This window comes from Cynoglossus semilaevis, chromosome 8 (genome assembly GCF_000523025.1).
Source record: "Cynoglossus semilaevis isolate Cse_v1.0 chromosome 8, Cse_v1.0, whole genome shotgun sequence".
Classification (NCBI taxonomy): domain Eukaryota; kingdom Metazoa; phylum Chordata; class Actinopteri; order Pleuronectiformes; family Cynoglossidae; genus Cynoglossus; species Cynoglossus semilaevis.
The window spans coordinates 11037539-11048576 of NC_024314.1; the positions used below are offsets into that span (position 1 = coordinate 11037539).

Consider the following 11038-nt stretch of genomic DNA (forward strand, 5'->3'; position numbering starts at 1 on the left):
ACCCATCACCAAAGTGACCAGTGGGCAGCTGTAAGGGCAGCAGAGAGTGGGGACGGAGACATGATCAGACCACTGTCCTCACTGTGTGTGTGTGTTTGTGTCTTTGTGGAGACTCTGTCCAGACTCCCACTGAATGAGGGAGGGTTAGAATAAGGTTAGGATTATGTGCATCTGTGTTTGTATTTGACCCTGTGTGTGTACTTGTGTGTACTTGTGTGCATGTATTTGTGTTTGTGCATGTTTAAGTGTGTGTGTGTGTATCAGTGTGTGTAGTTGAGGTTCTATATTTGTGTGTGTCTGCTTGTTTGTGTATCTGAGTGTATGTGTGTGTGGTTGGGTGTGTCACTGACTTTGCGTTTGTGTGTGTGTGTGTGTGTCTCCTAACGACTCCTTTGATCAAACCAATTATTAGAAGAAAGAAAAGCCTCTGACCTAAAAGTGTCTGAGCTGGAGAAACATCACGGCTCAATCTGCTGCCACCTATTAGAGGAGTTATTAAGCATTCACACCGCGCTCACTCACACACTCACTGAGTCACGCACAGCAAAACCTCAACTATTAAAAACCAACTGCATGCACACTGGGATCTGTGATCACTTAGCACAATCGTCACGTTCACGGCGTTGAGCCTCCAAATGCACAGCCTCACAGAGCAGGGAGAAAATCCAGCAGTTGGTAAAATCAGTAAATATTTCAAATACCCACATATACAGTGTCACACACAGGCTGCTGCGAGGAAAGGCAGATCATTTCCTAATTATCTTTTATGAACTCAAGGTCTGGCTGGAGAATTGAAATATGGTGGTATCAATTCATTTGAAGGGTCTTTAGTTTGCAGGTGGGACCTCAGAGATTTTAATTTCAAGAAAAGGTTGGTACTGACATTTACCTGATTTTATCTGACACTGAAGTCGGCGGGAAAATCCAATCCTCAGGAGTAGTTTTAGAAAGTAAAAGTACTATAGTTCACAAAGTCACAACACATCAGCTTATACAGTGGTTCGACAAACCCTCCTATCCCATGTTTACTTCATATGGAGATTTTTTTCCAGTAGAAAAGTGAAGCCATATATTGTCTAAAAATCCCCAAGCTGAGAAATCCTACTGATAACTTTTATATTGTTGTATATTTACGTTGTTTTGCTCTTGACAAAACAGGCTCAAAATCTCACTCTTATATCGTGATAATCAACTCAACAATCCACCGACGCCTCCTGGTGTCTCCCAGCAGTCGGGGCAGTAGTTGTGTTAATCGACTGCCATTTGGAGAAAGTCAATGCTGTTGCTTTTTTGTTGCCACGTTAATAGAGTGTGTGCTGTTAAAGGGCACCTGTGCTGCTAATATCCAACCTAATTACACAGGCAATTTGTTTAGAGACGCCCAGTGACCGAGTGCCATTTAACACCGATGACTAATGAGAAAGGTTAAAGAGGTCAATTTCTTAACAACCTGCACTACTTACACCCTGAGTGGCAAAAAACACAGAACTACAATTAGACAGAAGGTGGGGGGGGGGCATTAAAGGGGACGTCCAGCAACACTGGATATTAGGGAGGAGGGGGTCAGCAATATGGTGTTTTTGAAGAATCTGTAATTTAATTTAATCTCCACCTTTCAGGTTCAGATTACCTATTCATCCGTGGGACTGACCAAAGACAAAAATATAGGAGCAAAACATTTTAAACATAAAACTAAAACATAGAGCATGAATAATAAGAAGAAGAAGATTATCATAATAAAAAACTTAATTTAAAAGTTCAAGTCAAAACTTGACAAAGCATAACTTCAGAATGAGTAGAACAGTCAGAATAAGCATAAAATACAGAAAAAAGCTCAATGTTGGCCAAGAAGGAGCTAAAAAAACAGTTTTGTATTTAAATCTGAGATGAAAGAAAGAAAGTTAAAGTTAAACCTGAGATATTTTTAAACTCCCAAAATAAACTCTCGGATCGACGATAATAAGACATATGGGATAAAGACATTTGTTTGCACGTATCATAAAACAAGCCAAAGTTAGTTAAAGTTAACATAGTACTTTAAACATAATATAAAAAACCAACCAATGAACAATGACAAACTGTAAGTACTTAGAAAATACTTAAAAGTCAGCAAACAAAGAATAAGAATTGCTGAAACCTGTTAAACCAGCTGAAAGTCCAAGGAAAACTAAATGTGTTAAACCAGCTGAAAGTCCAAGGAAAAGTAAATGTAAAAATTGAGCTACAGCAGTAATTTACCAAGAAGCTAAAACAAAAACTCGTAATATTTATAAAAAAAATATATCCAAGAATGTGAAGAGAATCAGTGAAGGAACGCAGTCAGAGTCTGAGGGCGGTGAGAGAGGAGAGCTGCAGGAGTGGATGGTGAAAACACAGCTGTCAACTCCACTCCTTGAACTAAAGGTTAATGTACAGTATGAGAGGGAGGTTAGAAAACGGGGCAGGGTTCAAATCCAGGTCAGGTCTAATACCTTACTGTCACAGCACGTGTGGCTCCTCCATTCTACACCGCAGTAAGTACAAATACTACATGCACAGAAGAAGAAAACAAAGTGACGGTTCATGTCATACATCATCAGAGGCCACCAGAATAGAAGCAGGGAGGCACAAACAAGCGGCCCTGACATTTACAGGTGTACAACGGCTGAGCTACAGCGTAACAGAAAGCCGTGGTAACAAATGAGCAGGTCTGGACACCGTCTGTCACGGAGCGCTGCCCAGACGTAGACACACGCTGGAGTTTAACGCCACAGCCTGACAGGAGAACCAGAATAATGAAGGATCCAGAGGTGATCATGTGACAAACACATCATCACATGTAGAGCAGGCAGTGGCTCAGTTCTAACTGAACAACTTCTTCTAATTAGGACCGTGATAGTGTTCTTCATGGGCTAATTTGACACTCTTAAGCCTTTGACACTCATGTCATTTTTTTGTCATCATTACAAATGCAAATTCTCTCTCTCTTTGCTGCATTTTTATGACTTCAGATGTTGACTCAGTCCAGTTGCTTTTTTATTCATATAAACCTTTATAATAATGTAATGGCCCCCAACGGTCCTCCTTTTCAAATCTCTGGACTTATCCCAGCTTCTACTGCTTCCACCATTTCTCAGGAGAACGTTCACGGAGATATGGAGATATTATTGGACCAGGACCATGAACATCTGCTATTAATGATCCTGTTAATGCAGGCGCTCAGGCGACGCACTGCCATTAGGTTCTAATAGAAGAGACGAGAGACTGTGATGAGATTCTACAGCGACACGATGTCGGACCGACTTAACAGCACAAGTGAAATGGTCCAGGTTCTAGTTCAGAGCTGAACAATCCAGCGCTCAGCTAACCACAGCAGAAGACCAAGGCTCCAGGGTTTGGGAGCCACCCGAGCTGACAGCTCATGTTTACGTTGTTTATGGAGATGAAGACAACAGATACAAATGTAAAAAAAAAACTAAAAACTAAGTCTATAAAATGTGAAGCTTGACACTGAGTTATAAAAGTGTTAACTGTAATACAAAGGTAAAATAGCTTTATTTCCATAAATATTTTTATTTTAATTGTCTTAAGACTAAGGACTTTTTTATATGAAAACACGGAGGCTTTATCATTACTTCCAGAATACTGCAATTGTTTCACTTCTTTGTCAAGGAAACTTCCCACCAAGTCAAAGCCCTCAGCGCTAAATGTAAAACACTGCCAAGCATTACTGCCTGTAGATATTCTAACATCCGTAAACAATACTGAGATGACGTGTCCATGTGTGTGTGCACCACACCAAGGACATTAAAGCCAGGATGAAGAAAATCGACATTTCCTGCAGGTTTTCTTTTTGGGAGGTGTTATGGGGGGGGGGGGGGGGGGGTGGGGAGGGTGAATAAAGGGGTCACTCATTTTTAATGGACTAATAACCAGTCCATTATTTGGATTCAGTTTTCAGCTCATAATGCTACATTAAAAAGATGATGACATATAGGGGCTGTGCTTCTGCAACCAATCAGCAAGTATAATTCAGGAGCTCTTTGTTAGGAGCGGAAGGAGAGAGGGAGAGAGAGGAGGGAGAGAGAGGATGAGAGATGGTGACAGCTGCTGAAAATGACAGAGAGACACAAAGAAGGATGTAAAGGAGAGAGAATGAGATGGAATAATGAGAAGGAGCTGGCTGTGACAGGAAGTGAGTGTGAGCAGCGGAGCTGAGGTCTGAGGTACAACCACGGTGTAAGTTAGTGATTAGAGTTGAAAAGAAAAATATAAAGAGGGATTCAACTGGCAGAGGCCGATGAATCATAATGACCAGGTCCTTTCCTAACAACCTTGGTCAAATCCAGCTGGTTTTCCTAACTTTCAGCTACCTTTTAGCTATCTTTAAGCTGCTGCTAATTTTAATAAGAAAAGAAACTTTAACATAAGAATATGTTGAAAAATAAATGTAAAATTGTATGTATTTGATACATTTTTACTTTATCTGCTAGTGTAAGGTTGTCATTTTAGTCAGTGGGTGACTGCTGCTGCTGTTCCTTCTCTGCATTTATTGTTGCTCACGGATCATTTTTCATGGTTTTAGTTTTCACTAAATATAACTTCAGATCCCTTTGATATGACAGAGATGGTTATTTTAAAGTGAAAGTCAACTCCTTGTCATTGTGTTCACAGCTCACCACTGCACTCAACCAGATGTGACCTCTGCTTTTAACCCATCACCAAAGTGAACAGTGGGGGAGCAGAGAGTGGGGACGGTGACATGATCAGAGAACCTCCGCTTCCTTAACCACTAAACCACCACTGCAGCAAAAAAAAGAAAAGGCGATTTATTCCTTTCAGTTCGATATCTAGGGAGGTTTTTTTTTTTTTTTCAAGTACCCCAAGTCCATGACATCTGACGACTGAATCTAATATTCTCTGACTATAGCTTTGTTTCCACCTTTTTTTAATGGTTATGCTTTGATTTCCCTGATGTATAATTTCCTAATGGCTGTAGAATCTATTTCCTGGAAGCTTCACTGAGCTCATCTGAACAGATTGATACATATTTTTAGAGAAGAGAAAGTAATTTTTCTCCCAGAATCCATCACTGGCTCCTTCTGCAAAACATAATCAAGGACAACTGATGATGATGAAGTACTGTTGTCTAAACCCTTTGGATACTTTTAGAATATTTTAGAACAACCTCTAAAACTTTCTTTTGGTAAACAGTTCTCAAAGAGCTAAATATTCTGGACAACTTATCATGGATTTAAAATCTACTCCCACAAACTAATTTGTTTTATAGATAAGGTTTCCCATTTTCTTTGACTTTTAACTAATTTCTCTTTTAATGTGATTTTTTTGGTAGCTGCATGATTAAGATTAAGCTTTTTTCTAGTATCAAGAGTATTTATTTGCTGTTTTTACTGTAGTTTTGACTACAGCTTCTAATGTTTTACCAATAGATTATTTTAGATTTTATTAGCATTATTTTTAGGCTGTTTAGAGCTTTACATTACAGTACTTGAGATAAATTTGTGCCATCAGAGGTTTTACCTGTTTTAAAACCTCTCATTTATATTATTATTATTGTTATCACTATTTCAAAGGCTTAAGATTTCAGCCATGTCATACTTGTAAATCTGAAGTAACAAATAACACAAGAACTTCAATAAATACCTGAACCTTCATTCCAGGAATATTCTTTATATTTTTTGACATCTTTGGGTGAAAACATTGAGACTTTTTTCCTGAATGTCAGGGGTTCGAGGCTAAACTTTACCTATTTTAGGCAAACATTAAGCTACACCTCTGTATTAAAAACCAGAAAACTGCAGATGAACCTCGTGCAGCTGATCCATAATGGAGGAGTGAAAAAATGACACAGACCACTGGTTCCATCTGAGCCTCAGGAACAAAAGCCAGGACTTAATTAAAGGAGCAGAGAAGGAGGACAAACGTGTTGGTGGGAGAAGGAGAACAGTTCCACTCAGTAAATGGAATATCTGACTGGTTAAGATCCAACTACTACGCATCTAAACAGATACAAAGAGTAAAGCCATGTTTATCAGGCTGTATCAGAGCAGGTGAACTGTCCATGGTGCTGATCCTGCCATCATTTGTCAGAGGTTTAGTCAAAACAATGATCATCTGCTCATACAGTGAGGTCAGGTCACCACAGTGAACATCCCATTCGCTCACAGGTCATTAGTGTCAAAATAAATAACAAAGCCCTGACACTGAATGTATGACTCTTTCTGACACTGTTATAGAGCCACACATGGACACACTGCCATCTAGGGGTGGTGAAAAACTGACCTGTGGATCAGTCAAACAGGTTGTACTTGAAATTCTGGCTATTTGTAAGTTAACTTTAAGGTAACTTATTTATAAAATTAGGCCAAACCTGCTCTTCAGAAAAGTGTGAACTGTCCATGGACCTGAGTCGGCAGCCATATTCTATGGCCTTGTGTCTTTAAAATAAATAAATAAATAATTATTGGAAAATGAAAAACAAAAGTGTATACGACCCAAATAATCAACTGACAATAGAGGCACCAGCTGAAAAACAAACCTCTACATGGACAGAGATGAAGTAACTCGAGCCCAGTTTCCTGCTGGGTGACGTGACTGAAAACTTTCCCCATTAGCTCTACATTGAACACAGGAGCGATATCACCAGGCCCAGGTGTTAAACCAGACCTGTGTCACCTCAGCATTCAGTCCTTAATCAGGATTTCTTTTTACACTCTGTTGCTACCATTCATAACGATGACAGGTGTAGTGGAAATTACAGCTCCAGCTTCTTGACTTCCAAAACAATCATTAGCAACTGCATATGCTATTTAATCAACACGAGAGCCAATTACACAGGAGATGAGGACATTATTACATAGCGAGGTTCCAATCACTGCAGCTGATGGAAAGTTTCAATCAGCAACACCTGAAATCTCTCCCCTCGCTCAGTCAGAAAACAACAGGTTTAGTTTGGACAAACTTTCCAACGTGGCTGTGACTCATTCAGCACAGACTGGCTCGCTGCCCCCCTAGGGATCTAACCTTAAAGATTATCCAGGGGTTCTTAAATCATAACAACTTATTTGCAGTCTCTTCTGGTTCCTCTTTGTCCAAAACAATCAAGAGAGAAGTACTTTTGAAAAGCAGGAGGAGGGCCCAGTCTGAAACTGTTTAGACACACATTAAGACAACGGTTTCCAACAAGACAAAAACACTTCTCATCAATGCTATGTGCAAATCACCTACACATGGTCATTAAGCAAACAACTTTCAGGAAGTTCCAGCAACTTCTCTCGTATATACAGCTTCCTAAAAAAAAAAAAAAATCAAACTTGAATTTCTCCCCACTTCTAGACAACCAGGATGAAGCTAAAGAGAAAAACACACCGTTTGAAAGCTCCTGTGGTGGAAGGAGAAACCACTCTGAATCGGACTTCAGTGTTTGTGTTTTCTCTGACCAACTCCATTATTATCCCTGCACTGTCACACATGCTGCTCCAAATGTGAGCCATTAGCTGCTGGCGCCGCATTCATTGGCCACTCAAAGGTCCAGAACACATTCAAAAATACACAGAGAAGCACACAGACACACACTCACTGCATTAGTGTGGATTATTAATGAAACTGACACTGGGAAACAAGACTAACACGGACCAGAGACGGTGGAAGATGGACAGAGAGGACAGGACAAAAGCATTATGTAAAAGTGAGATAATGCAGGCAGCAAGAGTGAGAAAAGAGTTGGCACGAGGCTTTTATTGCAGTGTTTAATATTAAATAAAGCTTCTGTGAAAATGCTTTTGATATTGACTCTACGACGAGGAGCGAATCTGTTATATACCAAGATAAAAAGAAGAGAACTTCAGATTTTATTCAGTAAAATTGATAAAGAAATGAGCACTGGAACCAAGTGAAAATAAAAGCTAACTTTCATGTCAGTAACATGTCAGTGTTGACAGATGAACTGTTAGCAGCTTCAGGTGTTCACATCATGTACAGAGTTCATGAACCAGCTGTTCACTAGTTTCTTTATTTGCACAAGAACATTCATAAATCTGACTTCTGTAAATCTGTAAGAGAAAGCCTCTCACTTTAAGACATCAAAGAATGTCCTACTGTTAGAACCTGAAGTTTCTAACATTGTAAAAAAAAAATTATAGCGTAGAAGAAGTCTGACTCTGTGTTACACCAAGGGTGGAAGCTGCTGCTGAATGGGCGTGACCTTTGAGCACTTCATGCTACCTGTTTCCTAGACTCATAAAAGAAATGTAGTCAAAGAGAGAGCGACTGCACTCCAGATTGGTCTCCTATTTACATTATATTTTTGTCTGTTTGATGTATTAATGTATGAAGGAAGGGAGTGAACTCCTTGTCAGTGTGACACAGCTCATCACTGAACACAACCAGATGTGACCTCTGCTTTAACCCATCACCAAAGTGAACAGTGGGGGAGCAGAGAGTGAGGACGGTGACATGATCAGAGCACCTCAGTGGTGACTTGGCAGCTGGTGGACTTGAACCTGAAACCTTCTGGACCCAGGTCCACTTCAGTGGCTCAGTGGTAACTTTAAATGCCTCAGTTTGAGGGTGAAAACCAACTGTTCTTTTCCTACAGTGGATCTTTCTGCAGTTGTTGGAAGCACACCAACTTTTCACAAGTTAAACTTTGTACCAAACCCGTTCAACTCCACATAAAAGTGTCATTTATGAAGCTAAAACTTAATAAATTGTGTTTAAAGAGGACTGAATCAGGCGTTTAAAATTAAAGTCCATGGGCAGACTCTATGTGACTAATGGACCTGCCAGAAATTTTCTGCAAAAAAGAAACAACCCAAAATGCATCACGGGCCAGATTAGGTTTGATTATAAACAAGATTTAATGTGTTAACTACACAGCTTTTAGGCAAACACTGGGGAGATTTATGAAGGAAGGACGGAGCCAAAGCACCTGCATCTGCTACAGCTCACTAAATGAAGCCAAGCACCTCATTCAGATTACTGATGACTGTACTATTTATCACGCTGGAGGAGGAAGAACTGTAGGGGTTCAGCTACAGAGTGAGGCGGGTGGAGAGGGGGAGGAGGGGAGGGGCGCAAGGGCAGAAGGAGAAAAGTTTTAAATACCTGCAGTTGGTTATCCCACAGTAACTGACGGTAAAGACGAGGGTTCAGAGAGGACAGTAAAGCAGTGGAGATAAGGTTGGAGGGGTGAGGTCCAGATGTTTGATCATGCTCTTCCACCCTGATCCACGCTTTCCTAAAGTCCATTCTGACCAATCATAGGCAGAGAATCAGACCTAACTCCGACACTTCTGCCATCACACAGCAGCGAGGCACCAGTCAAACACACACACACACACATTTTTGCAGTATATTAAAAAAAAGTTGGTAGAAAAAAAAGAACTCTGACACAAAGACTTAGAGATTGGCTGCTTTGCTGGTGGCACTTCTTCTTCAGAAGACACAGACGCAGCGTCTCAAAGACTCCACGGGGTTTTTCACATCAAAGGGCTGCAGATGAACGCAGAGCAGGTCGCCTCAATATTCATTCCAAAAATCCCAGCAGTGCTCCCAACGAGAGAAATAAAAGTCATAAAGGAGCCGAGACAACATCCCTCAAAACATATTAACCCCACGTTTACAGACTGGGATGAAAAACCGAGAAACGTTCTTTGGCATCTTTCAAGTCCCTAAGACACAGAGGAAACTGTGGTTGATTATCCTGAATCAGTGAAGGGCGTCAAACCTCAATGTCATTATTTGGTCTCTTTAAAGGCCTGAAGTCAGATCAACGACGGATAAGGAAATATTACAGAACAGAAGAAGAAGGATGAGGCCAAAGTGGAAAATAACAAACTGACCAGGGAGTTTGTGTCCACACCCAAATGTTTACTAGAAGAAAATAAAAACAAGAAGAGCCAGAGGGCGAAGGAAAACAGAGACAGATGCTCCAATAATTTCATTATCGCCTCAGTGTGTGGGACTCAATGTAGGTGGGCTGTCACACAGCAACCATCAGCTGTGATTAATATCCGCTTGGTTCCACCCAAGTTCATGACATCACCACTGTTAAAATGTGCTTATTAATATCCAGTGCAAAATGCATGACAACAACTGAGAGAAGGGCTGAGGGTTGAAGGAGAAGTTTACAGAAATAAATATTTATACATATATGTGTATGTACGCTACAGTCAGATGCTCCTTTTTGCCACTTTACGGCTCCTTCACGTGTCATCAAACCAAAACGTGTCAAGGGACGATTGCGTCTTCCCTCTGCAGCCAACAAAAACGTGTCAAGGGACGATTGCGTCTTTCCTCTGCAGCCAACATCTCTCTGTTCAGCACAATCCAGACAACTGCTGCTAACGCCACTAAAGCCCACAGTGAGGAAGGTCAGTACTGAGCCATCATCACCACAGGCACTCGTGCAGTAAATGACCTGCAATCCCATGAGGCTCTGCTCAGACATCCACCAGTGGCTTCACTGGGAGGAGGAGGACAGTGGAACCAAAAACTGGGCTAAGACAGATGGAGGAAGCAGAAGAAATAGTTTAAAAAAAAACAGGGCACACAGGTGTGTTTTCTAGGTCTACAGACTCAACATAAAACACAGACAGACTGTTCACACATAAATCTGTGTATCCTGGGTGAGCTGGACGGCAGCGTGGCAACAGCCAAAAAGGTACAGTAACAGCCTGGAGGTATGAGGAGACCGAGCGTGTGTGTGTGTGTGTGTGCGTGTGTGTGTGTGTGTGGTTTCAGAAACAGCCCCTGGCAGAACGGTGAATCTGGAGATGCTTCACTCCTTCATCTTCAGAGTCGTAGCAGAGCTCCTTTCAGCTAATGCAGCTTCAGGGATCGTCACCTCTGTTTGTTAAAGGCTTGATAATAAAGTGATTATAAGAAGGATTCTCTTTAAGGCACAGATTAAATGCATTTTTCACAAATCGCCACAGTTGCCGAGACAAAAACAGATTACTGTTGGCTTTTTCTAGAGGGTTGTCCTGGCCATGGTGGTTCTGCTAAATCCCTGAGAATGTCTTTAAGTCCTCAGCCT

At 41.0% G+C, this 11038-nt stretch overlaps 1 protein-coding gene and 1 long non-coding RNA gene across 5 annotated transcripts in view; both read right to left on the reverse strand.

The window, feature by feature from the left end:
- Positions 1-11038, reverse strand: part of snx29 (sorting nexin 29) — an 87437-nt gene that overhangs the window by 50468 nt on the left and 25931 nt on the right. The gene's annotated exons all lie outside the window — the stretch shown is intronic.
- Positions 4624-10260, reverse strand: LOC112487324 (uncharacterized). The gene is made up of 2 exons (XR_003050322.1): positions 8468-10260; positions 4624-4754 (listed from the first exon to the last, which is right to left on the reverse strand). It is a non-coding gene; the product is annotated as an uncharacterized LOC112487324 (long non-coding RNA).